Source organism: Vigna umbellata, chromosome 7 (genome assembly GCF_029865625.1).
Source record: "Vigna umbellata cultivar VRB3 chromosome 7, Vumbellata_1.0, whole genome shotgun sequence".
Classification (NCBI taxonomy): domain Eukaryota; kingdom Viridiplantae; phylum Streptophyta; class Magnoliopsida; order Fabales; family Fabaceae; genus Vigna; species Vigna umbellata.
In genome coordinates, this window is record NC_142171.1 from 22731141 (window position 1) to 22750156 (window position 19016).

The 19016-nt window shown below is 39.3% G+C and overlaps 1 pseudogene across 1 annotated transcript; it reads right to left on the reverse strand.

Annotated features, from left to right (window-relative positions):
- Nucleotides 1-15663: 15663 nt before the first annotated feature.
- Nucleotides 15664-18303, reverse strand: LOC148195453 (uncharacterized; annotated as a pseudogene). Its single transcript, XR_015781068.1, has 5 exons — nucleotides 17850-18303; nucleotides 17458-17555; nucleotides 17307-17372; nucleotides 16145-17147; nucleotides 15664-15911 (listed from the first exon to the last, which is right to left on the reverse strand). The product of XR_015781068.1 is annotated as an uncharacterized LOC148195453 (transcript).
- Nucleotides 18304-19016: the final 713 nt, after the last annotated feature.

Below are 19016 nucleotides of genomic sequence, written 5' to 3' on the forward strand. Positions count from 1 at the left end.
ACTATTGAGCCAAAAGGACGAACGCCAATTTCCAAATGCACGAACGCGAAATACCAAATGGACGAACGCTAATCACCTTGGACGAACGCTCAACACACCACTTCTTTGGACGAACGCTCAGGCGGAGGACGAACGCTACACTCAGAATTTAAATAATACCGAACGCTCACAAACTAAGGCCGAACACTCACAAACTAAGGCCGAACGCTCACAAACTAAGGCCGAACGCTAAGATCAATTACTTAGGCCGAACGCTCAACTACCGAACACCAAATACAATACTGGACGAGCGCTCAAAGATCAAACCTTGACAAGACCGAACGCTTACTATTTATACATACAGAAACAAAATCTACTAAGACCGAATGCTAATATCACTAAAACTCAAAAAGAACGAACGCTAACGAACTCCTAACAGTATGAGACCGAACGCGCAACTTGGACGAACGTTCAATATCTGGACGAACGTTCTTAGGAATTTTGACGAACGCTCAGGCCGAATACTTCTTTGGACGAATGCTTAGCAGCCGCTTCCTTGGACGAACGCTCAGGCCGAACGCTACGGGGCGAACGCTCAGCTCAACAACAGGTCGAACTCCTAACAGGCCGAACGTTCAGGAACTTGGACGAACGTCCAATTCTTAACCAATTGGACGAACGCTAACTGAAAACCATAAATGGACAAACGTTCCTAGCTATTGTGGACGAACGCGCCTGCAGAATTTCAGAATTTGCAGAAACCCAGAAACGAAACTAGAACCCAAATATTCATCCCATTCTTCCCAGATTTGCATCAAATACAACATATATCATCAATTAAACAAAAGATCTAGCTCCCCTTACCTCTTGAAGACTTCCTTGAATCACTTCCAGAGAGTTTGATTTCCTTCCAGCTCCAAAATTTCTCCTCTTTCCCAGGACTTGCAGCCACTCTTCCACTCCTCCAGATGCAGCACCAAAGCCTCCTTGCAGCTTCAACAGCAGCTCCCACTTCTCCCCTCTCAAATTTGGCAGTAAGAATTTCCCCTCCCAGCAGAACCCATAGCTCCCCTTTTAACCTCCCAAACTCTTCCCTCTTCCCCTCTTCTTCTTTTTCCTTTTCTTGTTTTCTTTTGGTTTTGTTTTCAAAGGGGGAAGCAACGTTCACTGTCCCTTTGTGGCAGCGCACGTTCCTTCCTCCCCGTTCTCTTTTGTTGTTTTTTTTTTTGTTTATTTATTTATTTATTTTTTTTTTAATTTTTTTTTTAATTCGATTCTTTACATTCTCCCTAACAACAAAATTTTCGTCCTCGAAAATTTGGCTTATCGAAACAAGTGGGGATAAGTTTCTCTCATCTCTTCCTCTAGCTCCCACGTAGAGTCGCCCATTTCACTGTTCCAGATAACTTTTACAAGTCTAACAGTTCTTCCTCTAAGTTGCTTGTTTTGACTCTCCTCAATTCTTATTGGTTGCACCTCAATTGACAAATCTTCTCTGACTTGCACATCGTCAACTTCAAGCACATGAGAAGGATCAGACATGTATTTTCTCAGTTGAGATACATGGAATACTGGATGCAAGTTTGCTAACTGAGGTGGCATAGCCATCTCATATGCTACTGGTCCTATACGTCGTAGGATCTGATAGGGGCCAAGGTACTTAGGAGTCAACTTCCTAGCTCGAATTGCTCTCCCTACACCGGTAGTCGGAGTCACTCAGAGAAACACATGGTCTCCAGCTGCAAACTCTAACGGCCTGCGCCTCTGATCAGCATAGGACTTCTGTCTACTTTGAGATGCTCGCATCTTTGCCTGTATAAGCTTCACTTTATCTGTAGTCTGTTGAACTATCTCTGGTCCTGTTAACACATGCTCTCTTTCTCGAAACCAAAATAAAGGTGTTCTACAGCGTCTTCCATACAGGGCTTCAAACGGAGCCATACCAATACTGGCATGATAACTGTTATTATAAGTGAACTCAACCAGTGGTAATATCTCATCCCATACTCCTAGGTGGTCCAAAATACAAGTCCTCAACAAATCTTCAAGCGATTGGATCGTCCGCTCGGACTGGCCATCTGTTTGGGGATGATAGGTCGAGCTCATCTGTAGTCTGCTTCCCATTTCACTCTGAAGGCTTTGCCAAAACCTGGATGTGAACCTCGGGTCTCTATCTGATACAATACTCGAAGGCACTCCATGCAACCTTACTATCTCCTTAACATATAGTTGTGCCAACTTTGTCATAGACATTCTCAAATCAATTGCCAAGAAGTGAGCACTCTTGGTCAATCGGTCCACTATTACCCATATTGCGTCATGTTTTTGAATAGTGCGTGGCAAATGGGTAACGAAGTCCATCGCGATGCTATCCCATTTCCACTCGGGAATCTCCAACGGTTGCAACAAACCTCCATACCCTCACTTATTTTTATAAACGAAATTTTCGAGGACGAAAATTTTTGTTGTTGGGGAGAATGTAAGGGACCGGCTGTGTTGGTTAAAAAAAAATAAATAAAAAAACAAAACAAAACGGAGAAGGAAGGCAGCAACGAGCGCTAGGGGGAAGGCACCAACTTTGTAAGCATTGGTCACTTGGGGACAGCACACGTTGCTTCCATTTTCCCCATTCAAAAACAAAAAAAGAAAGTATACTCGTGGGAGATAAAAGGAGAAGGGTTCTGCACTGGGAGGGGGAAAAAGATCCTTGCTGAAATTTTTGTGAGAGAGGAGAAGTTCTTGCTGCAAAGTGGTGAAAAAGGAGAAGTTCAAATTTGCTGGAGTTGCTTGGTGTGCACATCTTGAGAGAAGTAGATTCAAAGAATTCACAAAGGAAGTCTTCAAGAGGTAAGGGGAGCTAGATATATTTCTTTGATTGTTGAATTTTGTTATGCTTGATGCAAATCTGGGTAAAATCTGGGAAGAAAGGGTTGAATATGATGTTTCTGGAAAACTGATTCTGCAGAAATTCTGCAGAACCGTTCGTCCAATTTGGCTTCAAATTGGACGTTCGTCCCAAAATGGCTTAGCCAATGAACGTTCGGTTATTTTCTAAGCGTTCGCCCAAATTAGCCAAATATCTGAACGTTCGGTATTTTCTGAACGTTCACCCAAAGTAGCCAAATTTTGAGCGTTCGGTTTTTGTTATGAGCGTTCGACCAAATCGGCCAAATTTAGACGTTCGTCCACGTAGCTCGGCCATAATATGCTGAGCGTTCGCTTTTCAGTTCGACGAGCTTTCGCGTTCGTCCTGAGTGTGGCGTTCGCTCTTCAGTTTGACGAGCGTTGGCGTTCACATTGAGCGTTCGTCCAAATCATCCAGTGGCCGTTCGTCCGTGCAGTGTTCGACAATGGTAGGCTAAATTACCGTTCGATTTTTCCAGTAACTAAGGTTAGTGTTCGTTCTGGGTTTGTTTAGTGAAGATCGGCGATCGTATTCTTAGATTGTAGCGTTCGGCCTTAATTTATTCTGAATGTGAGCGTTCGGCTTTAAGTTAGCATCTTATATTCCCATCTTGAGGGTTCGGCCTGGTTCTCATAGTGTCCGTCCAGTTCGTTGAAAATAACGTCCGGTCAAGAAATGTTTAATCTAGAGCGTTCGGTTTTAGCGTTCGGCTAACTACTGGAAATGTTCGGTTTTAGCGTTCGGCTTGGTTTCGTTAGATATCTTAGCGTGCGTTCGGCAAGATAGCGTTCGGCAGGTGGCGTTCGACATTTGGTTTTGAGCGTTCGACCTAGTAGCGTATGATTTGAGGACGTCCGTCCAAATAGTGCTCGACCTGTCAATTGGAAATGGCGTTCGTCCAATGACGTTCGTTCCAGAATGGGTTAAGTGAATAGTGGTCTTACAAATAGTATTCTACAAATTATGTTGTCTAAGTTTGTTTTTCTTTTGAGTTGAATTATGTGTACTAATATTTGGAATATATATATATATTGAGAAGTGATATGGGTGAAAGTATGTGAATGAATTTGAAATATGATAAATTAATGTGATGATTTGATTGTAAATGTAAATGTGGGTTTGAGTATGATTCGGACATCTCGGGGAGAGATGGATGAAAAGTGGTTATGTAGAGTATTGTGGTTGTTCTGTATAATTGTAGGAGCTTTGAAATGGTATGTCTATCCCTAAACTCAAAGCATTGTTCATACTCAAGTAGAGAAGAATAATGTGAGTGGTGAGAGTAGAGGGAGGTCCTCGTCTATAGTCTTTGAATTTAGACATAGACAGATTGGGGGATTTACCTTGCTAGTGTTGGAGAAAGACCAGCTGAACTATGCAAGTGCAAAGACGACCAATAGTTCGACAATTATACAAATCCGGATGAGTCGTGTGAATATGTGAATTGTGTTGGAACAATCGGTACCGTTATAGAGTCGCGCAGCGGAATAAAATACTTAGAAAGCGTGTTACGGTCACAAATCAAGTTTAATGGTCCGTTTTAGAAAAACAATTTTCTTAGAGAAAATTTATCAAACAGTTGATGTACGTACAATAAAATGAGTGTAGGGAATAAGAAGATCAACACAAAATTTTTATCCTGGTTCGAATCAAAAGATTCTACGTCCAGTCGTTAATCACTATAAATAGTGATTAACCTTTTTCACTAAAAATGGTTTCACAGATTACAACAAATAGTGAATAAAGCAGATAAATAAACCTTCCTTCGACAAACGAACCGGAAGAAGAACACTCTGCCAACTCGAAGAGAACCGCTCCGACTATCGACAAACGAAACGCGAGCTTCTCCTATTCACGAGACCAGGCAGAGCACCTTGCTAACTCGAAGAGAGCTTGCTCCGACTATCGACACACGACACACGAGCCTCTCCTGTTCACGAGACCAAGCAAGGGAACTTGAACTATAGCTTCTGAGAACTTCCTTTGACAAACAGTATTCTGCAAGAGCTTCTGTTCAACAACGTTTTTTTCTAATTTCTCCAAAACAAAATATATAGCCAAATACACTGAGTGCCAAAGGTCAGCTCCCAACTGCCATGAATAATCGATTATTGTAAGTGATAATCGATTATTCTAGTCCGTTACAGGTTTTCAAAAAATGTGATAATCGATTATGGTTAAGTGATAATCGATTATTCAAGGATGACTTGTGATAATCGATTATTGACATTCCATAATCGATTATGGCAGTAAAAAAATGCAAGTTTTACAAAGTTACAAGACTTTCCTACTATATTTAATTTATACAAATTGCTTTTAAATAATTCTAATATCTTCTTCAACTAAAACTTCTTGTAGCATCATCAAAACAAATTTCTTCAAGATTTACCAATACTCCTTATTGGTAACAATCTCCCCCTTTTTGATGATGATCAAAAATTCAATTTTAAAAGCAAGTTTGGCTTACCTGCAAAACATACAAGCTAACAAACAACAACAAGGTTAGCAATACCTGTAATAATTTATACTTCTCCCCTTGTATTATTCTTCTCCCCCTTTTTTATCAGAAGCAAAAAGAAAAATAATGGAAAAACTCCCCCTCAAATTTTTCTCCCCCTCAACCAAAGAATTGATGCATTTCAAAACAGAAATAAAATTGAAATTTCATAACATGAAAGAGCATAATACCTCATGAACTATAAGAAGAAATTCAACTCTAATTAAGAAGTACAATCAGTATTAATTAATCCATAATAGAGATAAAAACAAGATATCTAATGAACTCATATATCTTCCCTTGAATGTAATAATCCCCTTTTAAAAACAGACTCCAAAAAAAAATGTAAAAAAAGTTTTTTTTTTTTTACGCTGTGACTTAAGATAATCGATTATTACTTTAAATAATCGATTGTGTGAGCCAAATTGTCAAAATCCAAATTTTTGAGGACGAGATAATCGATTATTACCTTTGGTAATCGATTATTTACGTTAATTTTCGAAAAACACATATTTGGGCCAAATTTTCAACTTTAAGACACATCTAACATTCATAAATTATTTCAAAGCTCTTAAAAAATACCAGGATACCATAGAGTCTTCTTTTCCTTTTGAAAAATTAACCTGCAAAACAAAACAATAGAGTTTTGGTCCCCATAATCTCATTTGGGTCCTTTGAGGTTATAGACAATTTACTTTATAACAGGAATCCAAGCATATTTTCCATTTGGAACATCAAAATGTTTAATTCTACATTTGTTAGAAGTGTGCCCCTTTTTCATACAATAAAAGCAACAAACATCATGCACCTTGTTTTTCACAAAAGTCCCTTTCTCAACCCAAACTCTACGAGTTCTCTTAACTTTAGACTTTTTATGAAGATGCATGTTTCCACTTCTAGCATTGCTTCTCTCAAAGTTTGTTTTGGCATGTGACTTAGACTTAGTTGCCTTTGCAAGTAAATTCTCAAGAATGTCAATATCAAACATATGACTTTTACACGATAAACATTCAACAGGTTGTACAACAACATCAGATTCAGATAACTTAGTTTCTAGATTACTAACTTTGTTTCTCAAAACAACTTCGTCATCTAGTACTTTTTCATACTTCAATTTCAATTCATTATGCTCTTTCTTTAACTTTTTATGAGCAACATCAAGTTATCTGGAACAGTGGACGAGATGAGAGAAATTTATCCCCACTTGTTTAGATAAGCCAAATTTTCGAGGACGAAAATTTTGTTGTTGAAGAGAATGTAAGGAATCGTTTTTTTTAAAATTAAAAAAAAAAAAAAACAAAACGAACGGGGAAAGGGGAGGAGGAAGGAACGTTGGCCACAAGGAGACAGCCAACGTTGCTTCCCCACTCAAAAAAAAAACAAGAAAGGAAAGAGAGGCTTGTGGGAGATTAAAAGGGGAGTATGGGGAGTGAAATCCTTGCTGCCATATCTGTGAGAGGAGTGTTCGGTGCTGCTTTTGGAGGAGTGAAAGAGTTGTTGTAGAGCTGGAAGAAGAGAAGAGGAGGAGCAATTTTGGAGCTGGAAAGGAAATCAAACTCTCTGGAAGTGATTCAAGGAAGTCTTCAAGAGGTAAGGGGAGCTAGATCTTTTGTTTAATTGATGATATATGTTGGATTTGATGCAAATCTGGGAAGAATGGGATGAATATTTGGGTTCTGGTTTCGTTTCTGGGTTTCTGCAAAATTCTGAAATTCTGCAGGCGCGTTCGTCCAATTTGGCTTCAAAATTGGACGTTCGTCCCAATTATCGAGCGTTCATCCAATTTGGTTTCAAATTGGACGTTCGTCCACAATAGCTAGGAACGTTTGTCCATTTATGGTTTTCAGTTAGCGTTCGTCCAAATTGTTAAGAATTGGACGTTCGTCCAAGTTGCAGAACGTTCGGCCGGTTAGCAGTTCGGCCTGTTGTTGAGCTGAGCGTTCGCCCCGTAGCGTTCGGCATGAGCGGTCGTCCAAGGAAGCGGCCTGCTAAGCGTTCGTCCAAAGAAGTATTCGGCCTGAGCGTTCTTTCAAATGCCTAAGAACGTTCGTCCAGATATTGAACGTTCGTCCAAGTTGCGCGTTCGGTCTCATACTGCTAGGAGTTAGTTAGCGTTCGTTCTTGTTGAGTTTTAGTGATATTAGCGTTCGGTCTTAGTAGATTTTGTTTATGTATGTATAAATAGTAAGCGTTCGGTCTTGTCAAGGTTTGATCTTTGAGCGCTCGTCCAGTATTGAATTTGGTGTTCGGTAGTTGAACGTTCGGCCTAAGTAATTGATCTTGAGCGTTCGGCCTTAGTTTGTGAGCGTTCGGTATTATTCAAATTCTGAGTGTAGCGTTCGTCCTCGGCCTGAGCGTTCGTCCAAAGAATTGGTGTGTTGAGCGTTCGTCCAAGGTGATTAGCGTTCGTCCATTTGGTATTTCGCGTTCGTTCATTTGGAAATTAGCGTTCGTCCTTTTGGCTTAATAGCGTTCGTCCAATTAGGTTAATGACGTTCGTCCCGTTTTCAAAAAAATCACGTTCGGCCATACATTCCTAAATGACGTTCGTCCATATCGTTCAGAAATGGCGTTCGTTCGTCCTGACGTTCGTTCCTGACGTTCGTCCAGTAACGCTCGGAAGATGGCATTTGGTGAATAGTATTCAGCCCAATGATGGTCCGTTAAATAGTGTTCGACTATAAGTTCCCTTGCTTTTCGGTTGGATTAAATGTGCAAATATTTAGAATGAATCTTCTGATGTAAGTGAACTCAGCCAGTGGCAATATCTCATCCCATACCCCTAGGTGATCCAAAATGCAAGTCCTCAACAAATCTTCAAGCGATTGGATCGTCCGCTCAGATTGTCCATTCGTTTGGGGATGATAGGCCGAGCTGATCTGTAGTCTGCTTCCCATTTCACTCTGAAGGGTTTGCCAAAACCTGGATGTGAACCTCGGGTGTCTATCTGATACAATACTCGAAGGCACTCCATGCAACCTTACTATCTCCTTAACATATAGTTGTGCCAACTTTGTCATAGACATTCTCAAATCAATTGCCAAGAAGTGAGCACTCTTGGTCAATCGGTCCACTATTACCCATATTGCGTCATGTTTTCGAATAGTGCGTGGCAAATGGGTAACGAAGTCCATCGCGATGCTATCCCATTTCCACTCGGGAATCTCTAACGGTTGCAACAAACCTCCAGGTCTTTGATGTTCCACTTTTGCCTTTTGACAAGTCAAGCAAGAAGCCGAAAACTGTGCCACGTCCCTCTTCATACCCGATCACCAGAAGGACTTCTTGAGGTCTTGGTACATCTTTGTCATGCCTGGATGCATGCTAAAACGACTTTTGTGACCTTCTTCCATGATTAACTTCTTTAATCCTGAGCTGCTAGGGATACATACCCTGCCTTTGAATCTCAAAATACCGTCGACCCCCAAGGCAAAATCTTTACCTTGATCAGTTCCAATCAAACTAGCTGACGTCTGGAGTTTAATATCCTTTGACTGCTCTTCTTTAACATGCTTCAACAAGTCATTGGATACCACCAAATTACTGCATCTGATGCTGTCATCTTCAAATTCTACTTGCAACCTCAAATCTCTGAAGCTTGTTACCAGTTCTAATTCTCTGATCATCAATGAGGAAATATGTACTGCCTTTCTGCTCAATGCATCTGCCACTACATTGGCTTTCCCGGGATGGTATAAAAGATCAAAGTCATAATCCTTAAGGAACTCCATCCATCTCCTTTGCCTCATGTTAAGCTCTTTCTGATCAAAGAGATATCTCAGGCTCTTATGATCACTAAACACCTGAAATTGTGCACCATACAGGTAGTGTCTCCAAATCTTCCAAGCAAAAACTACAGCTGCCAACTCCAAGTCATGAGTGGGGTAATTCTTCTCATGAATCTTGAGTTGTCTTGATGCATACGCCACTACCTTCTTCTCCTGCGCCGCATGATTTGAAACTTGAGTCACTTCCATAGGTGATAACACTAAGAAGCAACCATCATCATCTAGGAGGTCTTGTCTCAAGACACTGATTGACAGAGACATACCTTTGTCTTCATCATTTGAAACCTTTCATCTTAGCCTATGCTCAAACCTTTCTTCTGCGCGAACTACTAATCTTGAAACATCCAACTAAACTTGACTCTGAATCATCCACTTGTTGAGAAAACTTGATCATCTCCTTCAAATTTTCACTTAAGATCCTAACAATACATCATTCTTCTTCAAAGACCTCATGTTCTGCCTTATCTTACTGTCTCTCGAAATATTCTCCTTCTACTTCCTTCTTGATACTTGTTCCCCTTAATCCACTATAGAATTTCCTATTCCTTTCTTAACTTAAACTTTAGGTCATCCACCACCATCTTATTCAGATTCCAACCATCACTGATACCTAGATTCATGTTACCAATCTCTCACAACGTCACTCCCTTTCTCACCCACACTTCCCTTTCTTCTGACTGCTGACGTCACTGATATACTAAACCCAACTCATTTTTCAAACCTTGTTACAACCATGCTTATCCAAAGCTTCTCTAAATCTAACCTCTGAACTTCTTGCGAACGTACGATATAAGATCTTCTGACTTTGTTTTCTTGAAATTTTCTTCACCCATAACATTACTTCTAAACTCCACTATCTTCACTCGTCCTCCGAAGCTTAACTTTTAGTCTTCTAACTCCTATCTTCGAGACAAGAACTTGTCTCAAAGGCTTAAACCAAATCCAATAAAGGTATGCAACTCAAGTTGCCCTTGAATATGCATTCCTCTACTACTATCGAGCACAATACACTACCACAAAAGCAAGAGCAAGACAGGAATTACTACAGGAAACAACACTAAAACTCTAACTCATTCTTACCTCAAACCTTCAGATTTAAGAAAGGAAAACCATCTATGGTAAAAGTCATGAGTGTGCACCCTCATTACTCTTATTAAGACGTTTTCTGTTCTTAAAACTTCTAGTTAGATACACACCTTACTATATAGACTTGAAAGAAATGGTAAATCATACCATCTATACTCAAGTCTTCACAGAGAAGACACGGCAAACCCACAACACAAAGGTCATCCTAAGGACGAACTGCTTGATACCATTAATGTGACATCCCAAATATATACATCATACATATATAATCAAGACGTCATCATGCATAATACATGAAAGCAGTCAAGAGTATTTAAGGATTACAGCCATCCTCAGAATAGTGCGGAAATTGACAATACGATTATTGGAATCTCCCATGGAAATTACGGAAAATTTAAAACTTAAAATACACCAAATGTAATTAAACGAGTTCACGAAATAAAAACTAGTAAATCTACGCTGCAGCACTGCCCATAACCCACAGGTCCCAGGATCGAAACCTGGCTCTGATACCATCTTTAACGTCCCGACAACTCACAGGGAGCATGTGGTTGGTGTCCAAGCTCTGCTACAACAGTGAAATTGGGCATTGAGCGTCGACTGATGGAGAAGATCCCTGAAATAGTGGCGGTTGAACCGATAGCTGATGAAGAAACTGGTCTTGAACTAAATGAAGAAAACATAGAGAAGGTTAGTTCTGTGTTCATCATTTACTGTTCATCATGTACTATTGATTAATACATAATCATTTTCACCATTCATAAGAAAACCACCAAGACCGAACGTTGTGTCCCCAAAGACCGAGGACGAACGCTGTAAATGAGACCCAAAAGACGCTCGTTCGTATCAGAGTACGAACGGCAGAGAAACAGTTACGTTCAGGAATGGTCGAGTAAGGTACTGTTAATTGGACGGACGCTATTTTACAGGAGAAGAGTACGAGCGCTCAAAATAATACCGAGCGTCATTTAGGACGAACGCTCAGCATAAGACCGAGCCTCATTTTGAGCGAGCGTTCAGAATAAGGCCGAACACCATTTAGAGCGAACGCTCGGTATGAGACCGAGTCTCATTTAGGACGAACGCTCAGTTCAAAACAGAGCACCATTAGGACGAGCGTTCAATATAAGCCGAACACCCTTTTGGACGAGCGCTGGTGTGAGACCGAACGCTATTCTGGGCAAACGTTAGATTGGAGACCTAGCGTCAAAGGTACGAACGTTAGGTGTGTATCAAAAGTACCAGATGCACAGTTCTTGGCCGAACGCTCAAGCGAAGTATTTTAACAGGAGGACGCTCGTCCTCGACTAGGATTCCATCCGGATGTTAGAATCCCATTTCCATTTTGTTCACCAAGAAAACCGAACGGTCAGTGACCGTTTCAGTAACGAGCGTCAAATATTATGGGATTTAAAGAATAGAAATTTATCAAAGAATGCTCAGATACAAACAGTGCTTGGCCGAACGCTCAAGCATAGCATTTTAATGATGAGGACGCTCGTCCTCAACAAGGGATCTAACCAAATGAAGGAATCCCACTTCAACTATTTTCATCAAGAAAACCGAACGGTCAAGGACCGTTCAGTAACGAACGCACAGGCAAAGTATTTTAGCCGAGGACGCTCGTCCTCAACCAGAGTTTTATTTTTATTTATTGTTTTTGTTTTTGTTTTTATTTATTGTTTATGTTTTTATTTTTGTGTTTTTATTTTTATTTATTTATATTTATTTTTATGTTTTTATTTTTATTCATTTTTATGTTTTTATTTTTATTTATTTTTCTGTTTTTATTTTTATTTATTTTTACGTTTTTATTAAATATCTATACTTATGTTACATACTTTTGTTTTTGTATTTTATTTCGTTTATGTTTTCATTAAATATCTATACTTATGTTACGTATTTTCGATCTCTGTGCTGGAGGATAATCGTTCTGACATTATTGATTTTTTGAAAGAAATAACTTTTGATGAAATTATATTTATCTTTTGGACTGAAACTATATTACTTTGTTTCATGTGTTTGGATATATCTTTTACACTGTCTAATATACGATTCTGTATAAGTTTCATCAAGTTTCTCAGCCGAACAATCACTCAAGACCTTTGTGATACCAATGGCATTAATCTTCAGAAGGATTTTTGTTTATATTTGGTGTGATATAACTAGTACCTTGTAAATAAAATTCCTTTGCCGATTAAGAAAATATACTACTACCCCTACCTTTTCATAATGTTGCAGCCAAATTTTTATGTTTTGGAAAACCATATCGAGTGTGTTACCAACTGTGAAGCCCTAAATAATTAACGCACCAAAATCCACTCTTTAATCACCATTAAACACGTTTTGACACGTCAAAACCAATCTGCATGCGCCTGCCATGTGTCACTGAGGGAGCGTTCCGGAAAGCTTGGTGGGAAACAAGTGGCATGCAGTGGATTGGACGTTGGTTCTGCGTAGAGGAAGGAAATTTTTACCCTCTGCATGCGCTGTCACTCTACTGTCACGACAGAAGCTTCTAAAACGTTAGTGGAAAACCATGTGGCAGTGCGTGAATGCATGGCTGGCTGGCGAGGAAGAGAAAATAATTTCTCTGATACGCTTCACTTCAATTCAAGCTTTCATCTTCTTCCTCACGAAACCCTAACCATTTTTTCTCCAACTTCTCTCTAAACCCTTTCCATCTTCTCTCTACGATCACTCACCACCAGCACCTCTGTTTCCATTTCAGAAACCGTAGGATCATTCTCGGAGCTGTAAGCTTTCAGTTGAACCGATCAAGTTTGCATTCTGTGACTGGTGAGTTCTCTTCCCTGGAACGTTCTTCTCTTCTGTTCCTGCAAACCAAAATTCTGGTTGCATGCGTGGGTTAGGGGTCTGATCTGTCTATGGTTTCGTGATATTAGGTTAAGTGGATTTGGTTGTGTAAGTTGCTGGATAGAAATCTGTGAGAGCAAGAGCGAAACCTTAGCATTTGGAAGTCACTGCTGAACCAGGTAAGGGAAGCTTGAGTAATTTGATTTAATACTTGGTTGATGTTTATGACAGTAAGGAAGTGTGTTGGATGTGAATTGTATGAAATATATGAATTTTGAAGTATGCATGTACGTGTATGTTGTACTGGTTGTATATGATGGTAAATGCTTTGAACTGTATGTTTATGATGTTATTGGTTGAACTGTACGCAGAGAAGTAGAAGCATGATTTAGGATATGATTAAATTTTCTGTATGATTTGGAATGTTAATGTTTTGAACTGGATGTTGATGATGATATGTTAGAACTGGAAAATTTTATATTGATGAGATGATAATATGAATTCTGGAATGTATGAGAATTATGGTGGAGAGAAATCGTAAGTTATGAAAATCTGTAAAGTCATTGTAAAACGAGAAGTCTGGAAAAATATTCTGTCTCTGATTGATCAATTACGCTCGTCCTTGTGCGGTCATTTACCGTTCGTCTTCTCTAAATTTGAATTAGAGTTAAATTCTTTCGTTTTGGAAAGGATGCTGTCTTAGAACGAGCGTCCCCATTTGAAATCCTAAATTTAGTGTCAGTACTAAGTGGCGTTCGGTCTTAGACCGAACGTTCGTTCACAAGAATAAATGATTTGCTAGCGTTCGACCTTATGTCGAGCGTGCGTCTTTGCTAGCGTTCGACCTTATGTCGAGCGTACGTCTTTGCTAGCGTTCGACCTTTTGTCGAGCGTTCGTTGTTGATAGCGTTCGACTTTATAATGAGCGTACGTTCTAAATCACGCAAGGTCTCCTATTCAGCACGCGTATAAATAGCGTTCGTCCTGCTTTCTAAATAGCTTTCGTCCTGCTTTCTAAATAGCGTTCGTCCTGCTTTCTAAATAGCTTTCATCCTGCTTTCTAAATAGCGTTCGTCCTGCTTTCTAAATAGCTTTCGTCCTACTTTCGAAATAGCGTTCGTCCTGTTATCCAAATAGCGTCCGTCTATACAGTGAATTAACGTTCGTATTTTAAAGAAGTGTAACTAAGAATGAAAGTATGATGTTGAGGGAATTGTGAAGTATGCGAACCATATTTGAGATGAAGTTGTGAAATTGGAATTTGAACGAGCGTTCCAAGGAGGAACGTCTCTATGAATGATTATGTTGAATGGTAAAGTGTGACCAAGGAAAAATCGCTGATGGCTGATCATCCTGATATTCCGTGAGTGCTCTCCTCATGTAGAGGGAGTAGGTCATGCGTGGGAATGGCAGGAGGCCATTAGGGTTAACCTCGGTTGGCAGCTGATGGGAATGCCAGTTACTACACCAACCGGGTGCATGAACGCCTGCGGTTACTTGGATTCACACAGTCCGGACGGTCTGTCTTAGGGTAGTTGGATGATTTATATTTTGCTTATACGTATTGGTGCATGTCTTGTGTGTTAAATGCTTGTGTTAAAAATTGTATGTGATATGTATGAATTAAATTACCTAAGCTTACCCTTGCACTCTCCTTGTGTTGTCTACTGTTGATGTATGTCCGTCTTGTCAATGCAATGATCATCCGTTGTGGATGTGAGCAGATGGGGAGGCGCCACTTGATGCTATGTTGGAAGAAGAAAATTTGGAGGACGCCAACCTGGTCGAAGTGGAAGTTAAAGCCGAGCAGTAGCTCGCTCGTTCTTAGTAGCTGTTAGTAGTTTTATTAGCGTTTTGGACGTTCGGTTATTGTATTGTAAAACCGTTCGTTTTTAGCTTTCGTTGTTTACTTTGGGGCTCGACTTTGTAATCGCTGGAACTTATAGCCGTTCGGTTTCTGTCTCTTGTTTAGTTGTAAAGACTGATGACTGATTACTGTTAATTGTAATTAATTCTAATTAATGGTAGTTACTATTTATTGGGATGTTACACCAACAGTCTCAATACTTTTTTCTCAATTAATCGATTTTCTTAATCTTCAATAAAACATTTATTATTCATTGAAAGAGTGATTTGTGTTACTAAAATTGATTTAAAATATAATATTTATTGTTCTTCGTGTAAAGAAGTTTTAGGCTACAGGATTGTACGTGGTGAGAGTTCATATATCCATGTCATTTCAACTTATAATAAAAGACTGATTTTCCATGGGAACCTCAACATTTACGGTTAACATAAGCCATGGACATTTCGAAAATGTTGTTATGCCTACGAAATTCTCGGTCACTAGCACAAGAACCCTTTTACCTTATCCTTTTCTTATTGACTTCAACAGCACTTCTCACTAACTACTATCATTTGAAGAAGTAGATCTTCCAAAACTTAATATATGCCAAAAGAGTAAGAGACATGGCTGCTGGCTGTGAGCTATGCACTAGGCTGGCCATGGAAACTGACCAATTTGCCACATGAAACAGCAAATTCACAATTATTTTTTGTTCCATTCGTCACAACGAGAACGGAAAGAGGAGTAAGAGAGCAAAGCACCACGTGAAATTCACAGTTCAACCATGTTCAAAAAAACAAGGTAGCCAGTACTAACTTACATACCACATTCAACTTTGTCACAACAGTGCATGAACTAAATTAATCGATACACACCCACAGCTCAATGAATCAATATTCCACCAAAGGGAAAGGACATGCAAATCAGCTTAGAATGTGATTAGTACTTTAATACAAGCCGCCCACATGCCTCATACTACTCTCAATATCTTCCCTGCAGAAAAGAAAAAAGAAAAATACAAAAACAAGTCACCTTTAGTATTGATCGAGACAAAGTTGATAATTTTTCCAACAGAAAAGAATACGTAAGATCTAGCCTCAATGAATACAGTTTCCCGCAAGAAAATTTTTTGAACTAAATATTAGCATCAATTTTTATCTCTATTCTGACTAATTTGACCAATAAACAGAAACTTGAATATACACAATTTTGGGTCAGTAGAATACCTGTCCGGTAAAATTGTCTGGGCCAGAAGGTGGATGTTGAGACCCTGTCCGTTCTTTGGCAGGATGAGTTTCCTGCTTAGCCTGTTCAAATTCCTCCATGTATGTTGGCTTGAAATTCATCGTATATGACGGTACAAAAGTGTCACCCCTGACATCTGAAGTACCATGCCTAGGCACAGGATCTCTTCTTTCTCCTTGTCCCGGTCGTCCAATGTTCTGCTGTGGCATATAACTCCTTTCCCCTTGTCCTCCTGGAGGTCCAAAGCCCTGCTGCTGAGCATATTGTGGATAATTCTGCGGTGCTTGATCAAAGGTTAGTTGGGGGTATAATTTTGCGATGCCAGATCATAGTTCTGTTGGGGTGGATAATTTTGCAACCCCTGACTATAGTTCTGTTGGGGTGGAAAATCAGGTGATGCCTGACCATAGTTCTGTTGTGGGGGTAAATTGGGTGATGCTTGGCCATGATTTTGTTGGGGAGGATAGTTTTGTGATGTCTGGCCATATTTCTGTTGTGGTGGATAATTCTGAGATGCTTGGCCATAACTTTGTTGGGGAGGATAGTTCTGTGATGTCTGACCATATTTCTGTTCTGGTGAATAATTCTGAGATGCTTGGCCATAATTCTGTTGGGGTGGATAACTTTGTGATGCTGGGCCAAAGTTCTGTTGGGATGGATAGTTTTGTGATGCTTGGCCAAAGTTCTGTTGGGGTGGATAGTTTTGTGATGCTTGGCCATAGTTCTGTCGAGGCGGATACTGCTGTGGTGATGCTTGACCATAGTTCTGTGGGGGTGGATAATTTTGTGGAGGCGCATAGTTTCCTCCATCCCTTGGCATGGACTCCTGAGCACCGTAAGAGGGATTCCCTTGGGAGCTTGGCACTGGATTCTCTTGTCGGTTGTACTGACCAGGACTCCTATTCCGGTCTCGTCTTCCCTGATTTCTCCCATACTGTACTGGTGGAGGTCGGGGGATAATGGTTCCATTAATGTACTGATCTCCTATTTATCAACCACGAAAACATGCGTTGCAATCAAAAAGGGTAGCAAACTATTGAAGTCACATGATACAACTAATACTGAAATTGAACAAGAAATGAAGACATCCAATCAACTTCTTAAGCATGGAGAGATCTTCTGAAAAGAAAAAAAGAATCATACCCCCGTACTGCTTGTTCACTGGATCAATATAGGAATCGGGTAGCACAAAGATGAATCCAGGAAGACCTGTTCAGATGCAACAAATCAAACATAAAATTCTATCTTCTCGACAGTAAGATGGAATTCGAGAGTGGGAAACGGGAACAAATACCTTCAAATTTTTTAGACTCTTCTTCGGTCATGATAGCCTGAAAGCCTGTGTAAGTTGTTGTGCTGCACGCATATATCTTCTGCTTCGCTTCTTCCACACTAAAAAACACATATTTAAGTAAAGACCACTACGAACAGATCCACACAGTATCCAACACGCTCTCAACTAAAAATGAATTAAAAACCACGGCATGTCATGGGGCTTCTAATTTTTAATCAACGAACTTCACTCATGATTTCGTGGTTATCAATAAATTTAGGTTAATAATAGAGTGTGTTACTGGCCCTCCTCGATATTTTTTCACAATATAACCTGTTTCAGGACTATGAGGACGAGGACAATAATCAAAACATTGTGATAGGAAGAGTGGTACAAGACATGACGGGAGAAACCTGATGTTGAGGCCTTTGGCACAAGTTTCCTCGTAAACACGAACCATTTCTTCGGGAGGGGGTTTGTTGTCCCTGGGGAAGTCCATGACGAAGAGCCAGTGGTTGTAGTCGCAGCCCTCGAAGAGAATGGTATCGGGACCTATCTCTTCGGGGATGTTGCTCTGCGAGGATCTAACAGAGAGGAGAGAAGTTGAAGATGATCTGAAGAACGGGACTGAACCACCCCCTTCAGAGAGTGGCAATTCCATGAAACGGCGCACCTGATAGGGGCGGAAAACGATGGCGCATGCGTGGCGGAAACGGACTGGGTGACGCCGGATAGTGCTCTGAGAGTTCGGCGGAGGCGAATTAACGACGACGCCATGAGAGATGGTAGGGTTTTGGAAGATTAAGGTTTTAGGAATCTCTTTCTTGAAATCTTTGAGACTGAACCTCCTTCAATGGGTTAGGAACGGATATGTAAGTCACTTGATAGTGTCACGCAATGCACCCGCTTTGATTAAGTATTCTATATAGAATTAAATAAAATAATATTTTTCTTTGATTAATTAATTAAAACTTTAAGCAATAATGTACGTATGAAATATATAATCCAGGTTTTGTTACTTCTTTAGTAATTTTAATTCAGCCCATTTATTTTTAATTGTTTTTATACAAATTTATATTAATTTAAAACTATTTGATATTTATATATATATATATATATATATATATATATATATATATATATATATATATATATATGTGTGTGTATTATAGTTGGGTTGACAAAATTTTCTTTTATAAATATACTTGAAGGGACTAAATACATTAAAGTTAAAAAAAAAGGATTATTTTATTTATATATTAATTTTTTAAAAATAAAAGATAATTGGGCGAAGGCCGCCTAAAGCTTAAAAAAACTCCATACATATATAAATTAATATACTAATATAAATATAAAATAACGTAACTAAATTAATATTATACAATATTATAAGTTTAACCTTAGATCAAATATATTTACAAACCTTTATTTTGAGCGATGATAACAAACCATAAACACTTATGAAATAACTTTTATAAATTACACAAATGAAATGAAAAACAAAAGGAAATAGTTAATGAACTGAATAAATTAATATACTTATTTAGACAAAAAATAATATATTTTAAATATTATTATGA